This window comes from Podarcis bocagei, assembly GCF_964188305.1.
Source record: "Podarcis bocagei genome assembly, chromosome: 2".
NCBI lineage: Eukaryota > Metazoa > Chordata > Lepidosauria > Squamata > Lacertidae > Podarcis > Podarcis bocagei.
Genome location: NC_138126.1, coordinates 45,600,220 through 45,612,730, shown reverse-complemented (window position 1 = coordinate 45,612,730; position 12,511 = coordinate 45,600,220). Strand labels below are relative to the sequence as shown.

The window sequence follows — 12,511 nt, the reverse complement described above, 5'->3', positions numbered from 1 at the left end:
TCTAACTCCGTAAGGTGCTGTATGCAGGATGAGAATGGTAATAATTAATCCTTAATAAATAATAAAACATTATTCTCATCAAAGTGACATGGGAAACATGCTATGTCTTAAAATATTCTAATGTGATAATTGGTCTTTGGATGGAGAACTGACTGAGAATGAGTTTTAAATAATATGTCTTAAAACACACACACACACTCAATGGCTAACAAAAAAACTTAGAAACAAAATAGTCAAATAAATTCAAAAACAACCACATGATATAATATAGGGAGAAAAATAGCAACACACAAACAAACAAACAAACAAACAAACAAACAAAGAAACAAACAAAGAAACAAAGAAACACAAAAGCAGTGAGAGATAACATAGCAACGAAGCTGGAGCTATACCAAAAGACTTCTGAAATAAAAAAAGAGTCTTAATATAATGCTGAAAGGCCAGAAGAGAGACAGACCTTCCATTTTGTTTTCCCATTTCTTTTCACTTTACCTTTTTTATTTAAAAAATGCATTAATTTGATTTGCATTCATTTTGTTTTTCATCCACCGTTATTTCAGATATGGAGTAGGTATATTTAGGCATTGTATAAAGACATTTTAACTATTGTATAATGGATACAGTTTCATCACATTTTATTTTGGGTGTCCTGGGTATCCTTCAGGGACAAAGGGCAAGGTATACGTTTAATGAATAAATAGATATCTCCCAATTCCTTTAGCTTTTCCACTGACTTCATTGGGACCCTGAGCCAATTTTCAATGAGACATCCAGTCAACTGCCTGTAATTTCACTTTCCACCCTCATCCAAAAATGGCATGGAACTTTCTGGCTTTCTACTACACCCTTGGAAGATCAGAGGTGTCAAATTTCAGAATAACAGGATGGAGGTTCCCCATTTTAGAGTAAATTAAAAAGGAGCCCAGAAATAGTCAATTATGTTTGATGCTCTCCAGACACCCTGCAGTCTTTACACAACCTGTACAGGAACTTCTAAATAGAGATTTCAAGTGTTAAAAGTTTCAGTTTTACTGTCAATTTCACTGCACTCTCTCCTTTATTCTTTTTTAAATTTGTTTTTAAAGTGAATGTTGCTTGAGTGCCTCTTTTCTGAAAACTTAGTAGGGGTAGGGGTATGCGCGCGCAATGTTCTTACCTGTGTGCATTTTCTCATTGTGTGGACTTTTTTTTTGCAGGGGTGGAGAACATGTGCCCCCCACCCCAATAGCGTGAGACTAGGAGTCTCATTGTTCCTGCATCAGTGGCCTTGCAGCATATATTGGGTCAGTGATGTACTGAGATAGTCTCATGGCGGTCATGAAGGCCTGAGCTAAGCCTGTCAGGGTGGTCCAGCTGTGGATGTCAAAGTCTCCCAGAAGAAAAACCCTGCAATTTTTCTTACACCAGCTCAAGTAGAGAGCCTGCTGAGCAGGGAAGTGGGTGGGGAGGGATCTCTTGGTGAAGGAGATTGAATTCTTATGTATGATGGCAACTCCACCTTCAACCCTCGCCCTCTGTCCAGGAGGACAGAGCTGAGTCAGATGCGTCCCACCCAGCTCACCCACCCAGGTCTCAGTAATACATGCCAGGATGCCCCCTCAACCCACAATTAAGCCATACATGACTGGCTTGACATCCAATAAGAGCACCAGCAGGTCAGAGGGCTGGCTGGCAGAGCAACCTAGGACTCATTCAATGGAGGCAGAAGGAGGGACAACTGTCAAACAACTCTCCCTTCTCCTCCTCACCCAGCCAGTCCCATCTCTGAAACCATCTGTAATCTTACTTAAGGCAGCCTAGACACCCCCAGCTACAGAATGATTCCCCAGGTAAAAAAGGTAAAAGGTAAAGGACCCCTGGATGGTTAAGTCCAGTCAAAGCAGACTATGGGGTTGTGGTGCTCATCTTGCTTTCAGGCCGAGGGAGCTTGTTTGTCCACAGACAGCTTTCTGGGTCATGTGGCCAGCATGACTAAACCGTTTCTGGCACAGCGGGACACCATGCAGAGTGCACGGAAACGCTGTTTACCTTCCTGCCAGAGTGGTACCTATTTATCTATTTGCACAAGCGTGCTTTCGAACTGCTAGGTTGGCAGGAGTTACCACCAACCTTCTGATCGGCAAGCCCAAGAGGCTCAGTGGTTTAGACCACAGCGCCACCCCATGATTCCCCAGGCACATTGCCCCTTGCCACCCAACAGCTTAGCATCTCACTCACATGGTTACGGCTTGAGAGGAGGGGATGTTGTTCTTTGAACAAAATGTAAGCAGCCCAAACCGTAATGTGCAAAGTGCAATACCTGTGCAGCTGTACGTTATAAACTAAGCAACAGTGGAGACCAAAGGGGTACAATAAATAGATATGGAGCACAGTTATAAAAATGTGCAACAGCAGAATGCAATAAACAAAACACAGACGATGAAGTGCATATAATTATACAATGGTTAAAAGCAGCAAGCAAGAACATAATATTGGGTAGAGTCAATGTGACAGTGATGCAGTTATGGCTTCCCCCCTTCCATGACTACCCAGAGAGTGGCAGATTATGGGGGCAGCAGCCACCAGGCCTGGCACCAGCATATGAGCTGGTATAGCCAAGCCAGGACAGCATGCTTCCTTTCCTCATATTAAAATAATAATAATACTTTGTACTCAGGGAGCAGCCGGCTGGGCATGTAGATGGCTACAGATGCTCATTTTATTATTTTTACTTTAAAAATATATTAGCCCTTTCTACTACAAAATGTTGCTTATTCCCAAGCAAATGTGTTCAGCATCAGGGAAGCAGAAGCAAAACCCATTTTATTCCTGCAGTTATGATGGTGCTCTGATTTAAGTGAATTTAAAATCGCACATGCTCAGAGTATTTATTCCTGGTTTGTTTTTTTTAAAATGAGAGTTTGCAACCTTTTTTGTTCTGCTTTTGTTCTAACATCTCAGGAATGCAGAAGCTGATGCAAAGCAGGGAATGATGAGGGTGAGGGAGAAATGTTAATGATGTGCTTTGCTACTGAAGTATTACACATGGCCACCTAAAGCCCACCTGCCCCTCCCTGGAAAGACCATTAAGTCTAAAGTTCCCTACTTGCATCACTATTTCCAAGTAAATGTGCATTGCAATACAGCCTTACAGCTTAGTGTTCATTTAGAAGAAACAATGGATGGAATTCAACACAGTTTTATCCAGAGTAGACCTGCTGAAGTTAATGGACCTAACTTAGTTGTGTTCATTAATTTTAATGGGTCTACTATGAGTCGCACTTAGACCAACCAATGGCGGCAGGACTTACTTCCATGTAGGGCTGCCAATCTCTTTGGTGCAGGAGGAAATCTATTTTGAGACTCTAACCTGACCAAGGTAAGTCTTTAACTCGCTTTAATGTATGAAGTATTCACAGAGTCTCTGGAGTGATGGTATAAAATGCCTAAATTAAAAGATACCGGTATATTGATTTGCTTCTTAGCAGGAAGCAGCTAAATGAAGTCAACGAAACAGAAAACAAGGGCAGCGTTGTGTATTTTTTGCTTGATTCAAATTCAGCCATGTTGGCTGTGGTGGGCTGTTTGCACTGATGAAAGCTCTTTTGCTATATAGGTGGTGACCACATGTCGGTGGAGCGCGTTTAATCGTGCGCTGCCCCTTTCCTCCCCATTCTGCCTTCTTCCGGGTCCAAAAAGACCTGCGTGTCAGCGGTCGCATGCCAGTTGGGAGTGCTTAAAATGGTCGCTGCCTGAATATAGTCACAAATAATTCTCATTTGACACAAACAGAAGCTAGTTGTATGTTGCTTATGGTCAGTCATTCAAGCCTGAGCAAATCGTAGCCACAATGCTAAGCAACTCCCTTCTTGTGGAGAAATGTAGAACAGGGATGGGGAACCTGTGGCCCTCCATATGTTGTGGAACTACAGGTCTCATAATCACTGACGATTTAACCTGTTGACTGGGCTTATGAGAGCTGGTGTCCAATGAAACCTGGAGGCCCACAGACATCCCATCCCTGTGCTAGAACATGGCCTGAATGCAGCCAATGGATTTTTCATGCAGGCATTAAGCCTGTATCATCGGCTGTATATCTCAGCTGCCAAGAATCACAGGTGGGGAGGGTGTTTTGTGCTCAAGTTCTGTCTTTGAGCTTCTTGTAGGCATCTGGCTGGCTACTGTGAGAACAGAGTGCTGGGCCATATGGGCCATTGGCCTGATCCAGCAGGTTCTTCTTGTGTTCCTTTTCCTTGCCCCCTATCTCCTACATTAAACTTCAGCCTTGTATACTGCACTGCAGCCATAGGCAGTAAGGAATTCTATGCAGGCAAGTGAGTGGGACGGGGTCCTCTGACTCTCTTGTGCATCCAGCATGCAAGCCAAGTGAGAGGAGCAAAACCTGCCTCTTTGCACAGGAATGCAGCAGGCCGCTGCAGGAGGGACAGAGTTCTCTGTTCCTTCGCTCCCAGCTCCCAGCAAGCGAGTAAATTTATTTTGCAAGCTAATAACTACAGTGGACTTGTGTACGAGGCCAATTGTGTTTGCTTCATTGACTTGTATGTGACAAGGGAAAGGGTTCTACCAGAATAAAACATGAGGGGGGGGATGGAGCTTTCCATCTTTGAAGTCACTCCTTTTACTTGCATGCAGGGGTGGATGAATCTGTCAATTTCACTTTCTCTCCATTTCTCATTTCCCCAGCCTTAAATTCAGTTAGTGCCTTGTGAAAACCCCATCTTACCTGCTGAATCAGATCTTATTAGATGCGCCGGAAATCCGGAGAGAGATTGTGCTTAAGCGAGCTTCAATTCGGTGGGTAAGATCAGATTTTCGAGAAGCACATAAATGAGAAAAAGCTCTCGGACCTAGGAGAATTAATCGGCGCACAATACGTTCAAAATACAGGTCAGGTGAAAGTCCTAGGAGTAAAGGGACCTATTTTTTTTGTAAATGGTGCCTACTAAATCCATAGGGCTAGTTTCCATGTTGAGATAATTAAGATTAGCATGATTTTCTTTCAGTTTTCTTGGGGTGTGTGTGTGTGGAAACTGGGCAAATAGGATCTGAAGCATAGAGCAGTAGGCAGAGGCTGCCTGCCAAAGCAACAGAAGCCTTCAGACAGAATGTACAATCTCCTAGGCCAGGGCTTAAACGGAACAATCTCGTCAAAGTGAGAAATCAGTTTAAGCCTTGTATAGAATGGAGCTTTTGAGTGGAGGAACACTAATAAATCCAGCAGTGCCCCCTGGCAATTCATAACTAACAGCTAACAAGTGCGTGTGGATGTGTGCGTGGTGCTCTTGAGAAATGAGAACATTTCCACTCTGGTGCTTCTCAATTTTGAAGTGAGAAAGGGTTAGGCTTGAATTTCCATCCTTGCTGTTGATGGAAGAGATAACCAACAGCAGAGGGTTTGAAGAGAGCTGTGACTGCAGCTCCACCTCCTGCAATTTGCAGCCTTTCAGCAGCAACTCGGCTTGTCCTCCACTTTTTAATGTTCATCTCTCATTAATTAATGGGTGAGAAACTCCCTCCCCCTCCCCCAAGCACAGGGGTGCTTCAGAAAAGAAGACTTTATTTAGAAGAGTAAAGAACTGCTGGAGTTGACTTGGAAGTTTGTCTGAGGAAGAGCTGAATGTTGACTTGGAAGTTTGTCTGAGGATGAGGATTCCTTGCATTACATCACATACATCCTGTCCCTTTGTGCAGTATGACTTCACCTCTGGATTCTGACTCTCAATAGCCCATTCCTGTCACAAATTTCTTACCTGTGTCGGAGGAACTTTTGCATCTTTTGGCCTGGTGTGCAGGTAATGAGAAATCATAATTTCCCCACTACATGCCTGAGGTGACATGAGCCACAGGCTGGGCAGCCTAAAACCCTGAAGAACTGCTTCCATTCATGGAAGCCACAAGGCATCTTGCTATGGCTGGGACTAGCTGGTGTGGTGGAGCCTTGCTGCAGAGTCACCCTGCGGTGCTTTTGCCTCTTACTAGGAAGATGTGGGGGCAGGACAGGGTGACGACAGTTGGGGCTGTGTGGGTGTCCCGGTGGAAGGGCCGCATTGGCTCTGCCAGTGTGCTTGCAAAGCCATGGTATCACTTCCTTACCCACCTTGGCAAGCAGCAGCAAGGCCTGTTTAGGGAAGGTGGCTCCATGATACCCCCATCTCAGCCCCACTAAGCTGTCCACTCCTGCCAAAGTCTAGTTTATTAGTGACAGTCAGGTGCCACCTGTATCATCAGTACCAGTAAATGGATATCAGTGCCAATACATGGATTCTGTTATGACTTATTGGTACTCATGGTAGAGCTGTTGGTTGACTTTCACTAATAAACAATTCCGAGGAAGTTGCCTTATACCCAGTCAGACCATTGGTTTCTCTCGAACAGTATTGTCTGCTCATGCTGACTGGCAGTGGGTATCCAGGGATTCAGACAGCTTTATCTGGAAATGCAAGATGACGATGATGATAATGATAATAATGATAATACCTGGAAATACCAGGGATTTGACCTGGGATGCTCTGCATGTAAAGTATACAGCATTCCACTGAGCTATAGCCCTTAATGTGAGTAGTTGGCTTGTGTGAACTGCTGCAATCCTACACCCACTTACCTGTGAGTAACTCACTGGGTGAGCTCACTGGGACTTACTTCTGATTAGGCATGCATTGGATTGCACTGTGACTCATGCAAAATCACTCTTTCTCTTTGGCAAAGAGATAGAGGCCCACTTTCCAGTTTATCGGATGTTCCCAGCTCCAGTGTTCTTCTACTCTCATAAGTCAATCTCTTGCAGGACTGCAGCTTATAGTTCTATCCAAGTCCAGGGGTGGGCAAGCAAGAGGGAGAGAAAGAGATGCTGTAAAATCCTGCACCCATGATTCTACACACAGTGGGACCTGCTTCCAAGTAAACATGTACGTACAGAATTGCAGTCTTCATGGTTAAAGGCTGGGGTGTCACCTGAGTTGGCCAACTGATGATGCCAAAGCTGGATATGAGTTTTAGGCTGCATGGATGCCAATATTCTCACAATGACACCCACCCACCCAAAAGCCTCTTCTACTGACTGAAAGTGAAGGCTTGGCAGGTTTTTAAGGCAAATGTTTATACAACTGAAATTGGAGAAAAATGAGGGCAGGATCAAGCTAAGCCACATTGACTTCAGTGGGAGAGAATGAAGCCCAGACCTGCCTCTGAGATCTGTGGGGCTTAATGGGCTTGATTTTCATGGGATTGCACTCTGATAATAAATGTTGTGGGGTTTTTTGTGGTCCCATGTCAGATAACATTCCTAGAGAGCTGGGAAGGACTCTCCACTGGTGTCTCACAAAGCCATTTTTATCATGTACTGTTTTCCCCACATTTATTTGCTTTTTTTCTTTTATTGAAAGGAATGAAAATAGAATGTCTGGCCAAAAAAAAAAAAAAAGCCATCTGGCTGTTGAATAGGGCCTGATTTTCAAATGAACTCAGCTACCATTATTTGGTCTAGATTTCAACGGAGCTGCTTGGTTCCTTTTCATTAAATGTCCCCAACTATTTTTAAAATCTGGCGAACAGGCCAAAAATGAGAAACGAAAACCACGGAAAGCTCTCCACTTCTGCTATGACTCCCTCTGAAAAGGTGTTGGAGGGAAAAACAGGAGGGGAACTCTATAGAAAACCTAGATTTTGGCTCAGTCCTGCCATATACTGTGAGCCAAAAGGTTTTTTGGTTTTTTTTTTTTTGCTTCCAGTGCCCAGGACTGTTCCTGCTTAAGCTAGTTACAAGTGCATCTATAATTACACTGAAGGACTCCACTCAGGTGCTTGCATGGTGGTAGCACTTTATTACACGTCAAATCCCATGCTGTTTTACAACATAGTTTCTATGGTTACTCGTCGCCACCCTCTGTAACCCGCAGAGCCCACAAAGGGACGGGATTGCATTTCACAGAGGCAACTCAAACCGCCGTGTACGGAAACTGTTTTAGAAACCGACACGAGGCTAAGCGCTAACCCCGCTGTGCAGCCCTGCTTGCAAAGCAGCTGGCACCATGGTGCCAGGAAAACAAAGAAGGTCAGCCAGAGGGTGTGAGCGGCTGTTGGACCTTGGGATGCTCACCTGGAGCTTTTGACAAACCTGCCTCTCACCTTGTTTGTCAGGGAAAGCTCACACCTGCCAGCAAATGATGGGAGCTGAGGGAGCTGGGGAATTAGGTGGTTTCGTGCTTCCCTCACTTTCCCGAGCCAGCCCTTTTCAACCATAGCCCATTACCTCATGAGGAGAGAGTGAGAGAAATGCAGGTGTGTGGTACGCTTTGTAACAAACTGGGAATCTGGCAGGTGTTCAGAAGGGGATAGTGCCGTAGTTCAGAGATAATACATGCAGAACAGGGCTTTTTTTTCAGCCAGACGTCACCAGAAATCAGTTCCAGCACCTCTCAGGTGGGCGCCATTGCCAATATAAGAGAACACAGTGAGTTCCGGCACCTCTTTTTCTAGGAAAATAGCACTGATGCAGAAGATCCCAGCTTCCACCCCTGGCATCTCCAGGTAAGGCTGCAAATGTCCCCTGCCTGAACCCATTGAAAACTGCTGCCTGTCTGTGAGAGCAATACTGAGTTAAATGGACCAATGGTTTGATCTGGTGTAAGGTACACAAATGTACCAAACACAAAGTCAATGCTAGTCTTGCACTGGCATCTCTTGTGCAACGAATGCAGCATCTCTCCTGCCCTCCAAGATTCTCATTGCTGGGGGCAAAAAAAGAGAAGAAGCTTAAACCACTCTCTCTTTCTGTGGCCAAATTCACAATTGCCTCTTTCTACTCCCTCCCTCTTGGCATGTGCTTTCCTGGACTGAACAAAGAACAAAGGCCTCATGTAGCTGTGGCCTGCATCCCAAGCCAGCCTCTGTTTCCCAGTAATGAGCATTGATTGTTAGTGCCTAAGCCACCAAACAGTACAGTGTGGCTTGTGGCAACATTAAAAGAGGAAAAGAAAAGGTAGCATTATAATTTAGTCACCAAAAACACAGTAAAAAGTGATTATTAATACAGTGAATCATCTGTGATGAACCTTTACACAGAAATCTTGAAAACTTGATTGAAAAGTAAAAGCATTCACCACAGGAAGATTATGCTAATTACTGTTGTCCCTTGGCTGAGTAAATGGGGATTCCAGAGGAAGTCCAAATTTTCCCATGCATTTTCAGGATAAAACCCTACTTCAGAGGAGCAAGGGTGGTAAGAATAACTGCAGCAGAAAGCTTTGCAATCTAGTGGTTAGAGTATCAGATTCAGACTAGGGGCAGATGAATCCATCAGTTTCAGTTTTTCATTTTCCAAATCATAAATACAGTTGTTGGCCATGTTTCCACATTCATTGGGATTGGAAAAACCCACAAATGTCATCATGAAAATTCAACAGCATTTTAGGCTATATATCTCCTAATATACTTATTTCTGCAAGCAATTGCTACTAATATGATGCATTTTGTGTGCTATTTTAACTAATATATGCCCTTTGTACACACTTTTGCCTATTCCCCATCTTTGTACCTATTTTTCAGTTGGAGAAATACACCACAACATTCAGAGACTTGCAGGTTTTGAAGGAAATGGGAGTTGTGGGTTTGGGAAATGGGAACTGAACAAAACCTTTCCCCCATCCTTAACTAGAACTGGAGAGAGCCAAGTTCAAATTTTGTCATGGCCATGAGGCTCAGTGGGTGGCTTTGAGCTAGTCACTATCTTTCAGCCTAACCTGCCTTGCAGGACTGTTGTCAGGATAAAAGGGGAAAGCATGTACGCCACCGTGAACTCCTGTGGAAGAAAAGGAGGAATATAAATGCAATAAATTAGCAAAGGTCTCATCAGAAGAACTGTGTCTAGGCCTGGCCCAATAAACCCAGAACAAAGACTGTGTGCACATACATGACTTCCCCAAAGAATTCTGGGAACTGTAGCTTTTTAAGAGAGCTGAGAACTGTAGGTTTTTGAAGGTGAAATTATGGTTCCATAGATTCTTTGGGGAAAACCATGTGCTTTAAATGTGAGCTAAATGTGCTCTAGACGTATGATGTGGTTGTGCCCGTGGTGTATTTCAACTTAAATTATAGCAATTATTTGTACGTTTGCACCTGTACATATAAATTAGAGTATTATTTTAAGATCAAAAGCTGGAAAGAATTGAACTTTGCATTTCAGTGTTGGCATCTCCACCCCCTACCCAAACATTTAAGTTACTCTGCTCATTTTATCAGTCAGATCTAGAAAATGGTGATTCCTGATTTGGCGTGTGTTTGTATGTGTGTGCCATGCATAATTCAGCCGAGTATTTTAACATAAGCTGATCTCTGGGGATAAATTGAATGAGCTATTGCTGGTTCTCAGTGCACTCACGGTTGCTGCTCCCAACTAAAGTTCACATGCGGGAACCATGAGTGCTCATTATCAATTACAGAGATTGTTCCCATTGTGAAAATTCTCAGGCTGCAGGAGATCTAACATTCTTTGCACTTTGTTCTGCAGATCTATTGTGATGTGCCCTTTTCAAGCCGCAGCCAACTGCATCAAAATCTTGACTGACACATCTTATCTGATAGGGCTTGCTTTTCCACTAGCTGCTTTTTAGAGTGATAAATGTCAGAAGTTTTGGAGTTTCTTGTATCGGAGTGTTCCATCTGAGGCTTTGAGGCAGGCAATTATCCCCGGATCCACAGGACTTTGTGATGCATTCTGGGCCAAGGCTTGTTTTACAGAGCCTTCAAAGGTTCACACAACGGCAAGGATTGGGGGAAAGCCTGCTCTGGCTAGGGAATGGAATAACAACCAAGATTAAAATAAGGATTCCCCCATTTAAATTATTAAGACTAGATGTGATTTGAACAGAATCATCATTGAAGTCTGAACCAGAGATAGAGATGCTTAGCTATAGCTCTTCCTTTTGTGTCCTGGTCCAGCAAAAGAGACGCTTGAGTGACAGCTTTTCTTGTGTGCAGTTTTTCTTTCTGGAATAAAGCATGCTTGCACAGATGGACTGTTGATGAACATGGTGATGCAAATCTGAAAGAAAACTGTCCAGTGTGATCTGGGATGCACATTCCCATCTGAATACCCTCCAACGTTTCTCCAATAGTAATAGGGACTTTGAATGATAATGAATAATGATGATGATACTCCACCCCTCTGACTGGCTTGCCCTAGCGGCTCTAGGCTGCTTCCAACATACATAAAAACATAAAGCATTACACATTTAAAAACTTTCCTATACAGGGCTGCCTTCAGGTGTCTTCCAAAGGTTGTGTAGTTACTTATCTCCTTGGCTCTGGGATCGCATAACTCCATGCCCTCCAACATTTCTCTGATGAAAATAGGGACATCCTAAAGAAAAGCAGGACATTCCAAGATCAAATCAGAAACTAGGATGATTTCTGTAAATCCAGGACTGACCCTGGAAAATAGGGACATTTGGAGGGTCTGCACCTGCTGTTTTTTGAGGGGTGGGACTGTGGACAGCACTAAAGCAGTATCATGCCCTGAGGGGGATTGGAGGCCATTTTGAAACACAAATCCCCACAGCCACTGGCCAGAGAAGCAGCAGCCTCAGGGAGCTTACTTCCTTCTCCCTGCCAGAAACACTTGGTTCCAACAGCCAGGGAGGAGCCAACCTGTCATTTTTAGTTTCTCTCAATTTCTCATTTCCTCAGTCTTAAGTTCAGTTCTACACATTAAGTTCGGTTCTCCACGTTCTTTCCTCACAATGTGTTCTGGGTTTCCCCCAAAACCTCCAGAGCCAAATTGTGTTTGTATGTGTTCAGGGGACATGCGGGGTAAGGAGAGGAGAGAAAGTCCCATTGCACAGACAGAAGTCCTGGCACTAATGGGACTACTTCATTGGGTTCAATCCTAAGCGTTAGAACTGAGTAACTCTAACCTTGTTTAAAAGCTGCATTCCAGACAACTGCTTCATTGAAGGGAAAGAGAATCAACTTTTAGATTCATAGAAAAATCCTTCGTTTTTGGTTGATGCTAAACTGTGATGCTCTCTTAAACTGAGATTTCAAACAAAAAATAAGAGAAATGACAAAAACACTAAGGTTACAATCCTACTTCTGAGCAGATGCATACAAAATTGTGCAGGAAATGGTCAAAAGATCATGGCAATGCTTGGGCACTATTGACTAACTTGTCTTCATTGCAGCTTACAGGTGGGGGACTCCTGTCCCTTGTCATCATGTTCCTATAGAGGAGCATTCTTGACAGCTGTGATTATCTCCACAGCTTTGTTAAAACTTCATGGCCATGTCAAGAAATTGACTGTCAACCTTATGCCTGCCTCCCAACTTCTCACTTGAATCACCGAGTGTCAAAATGGGGCAACACATTGTCAGTATAGTTCATAATATTCTGGAAAGGTATTTGACCTGATTAAAGGTTTCCTCCTCCCCATCTGCTGTCAAAGGAAACAGGGAGGAGGGGAATCCTTTTCTATTGACAAGAATCAAGACTCTGCCTTGGGAAATTAGGGCTCCATAA

At 43.7% G+C, this 12,511-nt stretch overlaps 1 long non-coding RNA gene across 1 annotated transcript in view; it reads left to right on the top strand.

Annotated features, from left to right (window-relative positions):
* The window catches only part of LOC308581721, a 34,506-nt gene extending 23,362 nt beyond the window's left edge, over positions 1-11,144 (top strand). Inside the window, exons 3-4 of the long non-coding RNA XR_014005213.1 lie at positions 8,382-8,526; positions 10,505-11,144. This is a non-coding gene — a long non-coding RNA (uncharacterized lncRNA). The remainder of the gene's footprint in view (positions 1-8,381; positions 8,527-10,504) is intronic.
* The last annotated feature ends 1,367 nt before the right edge of the window (positions 11,145-12,511 follow it).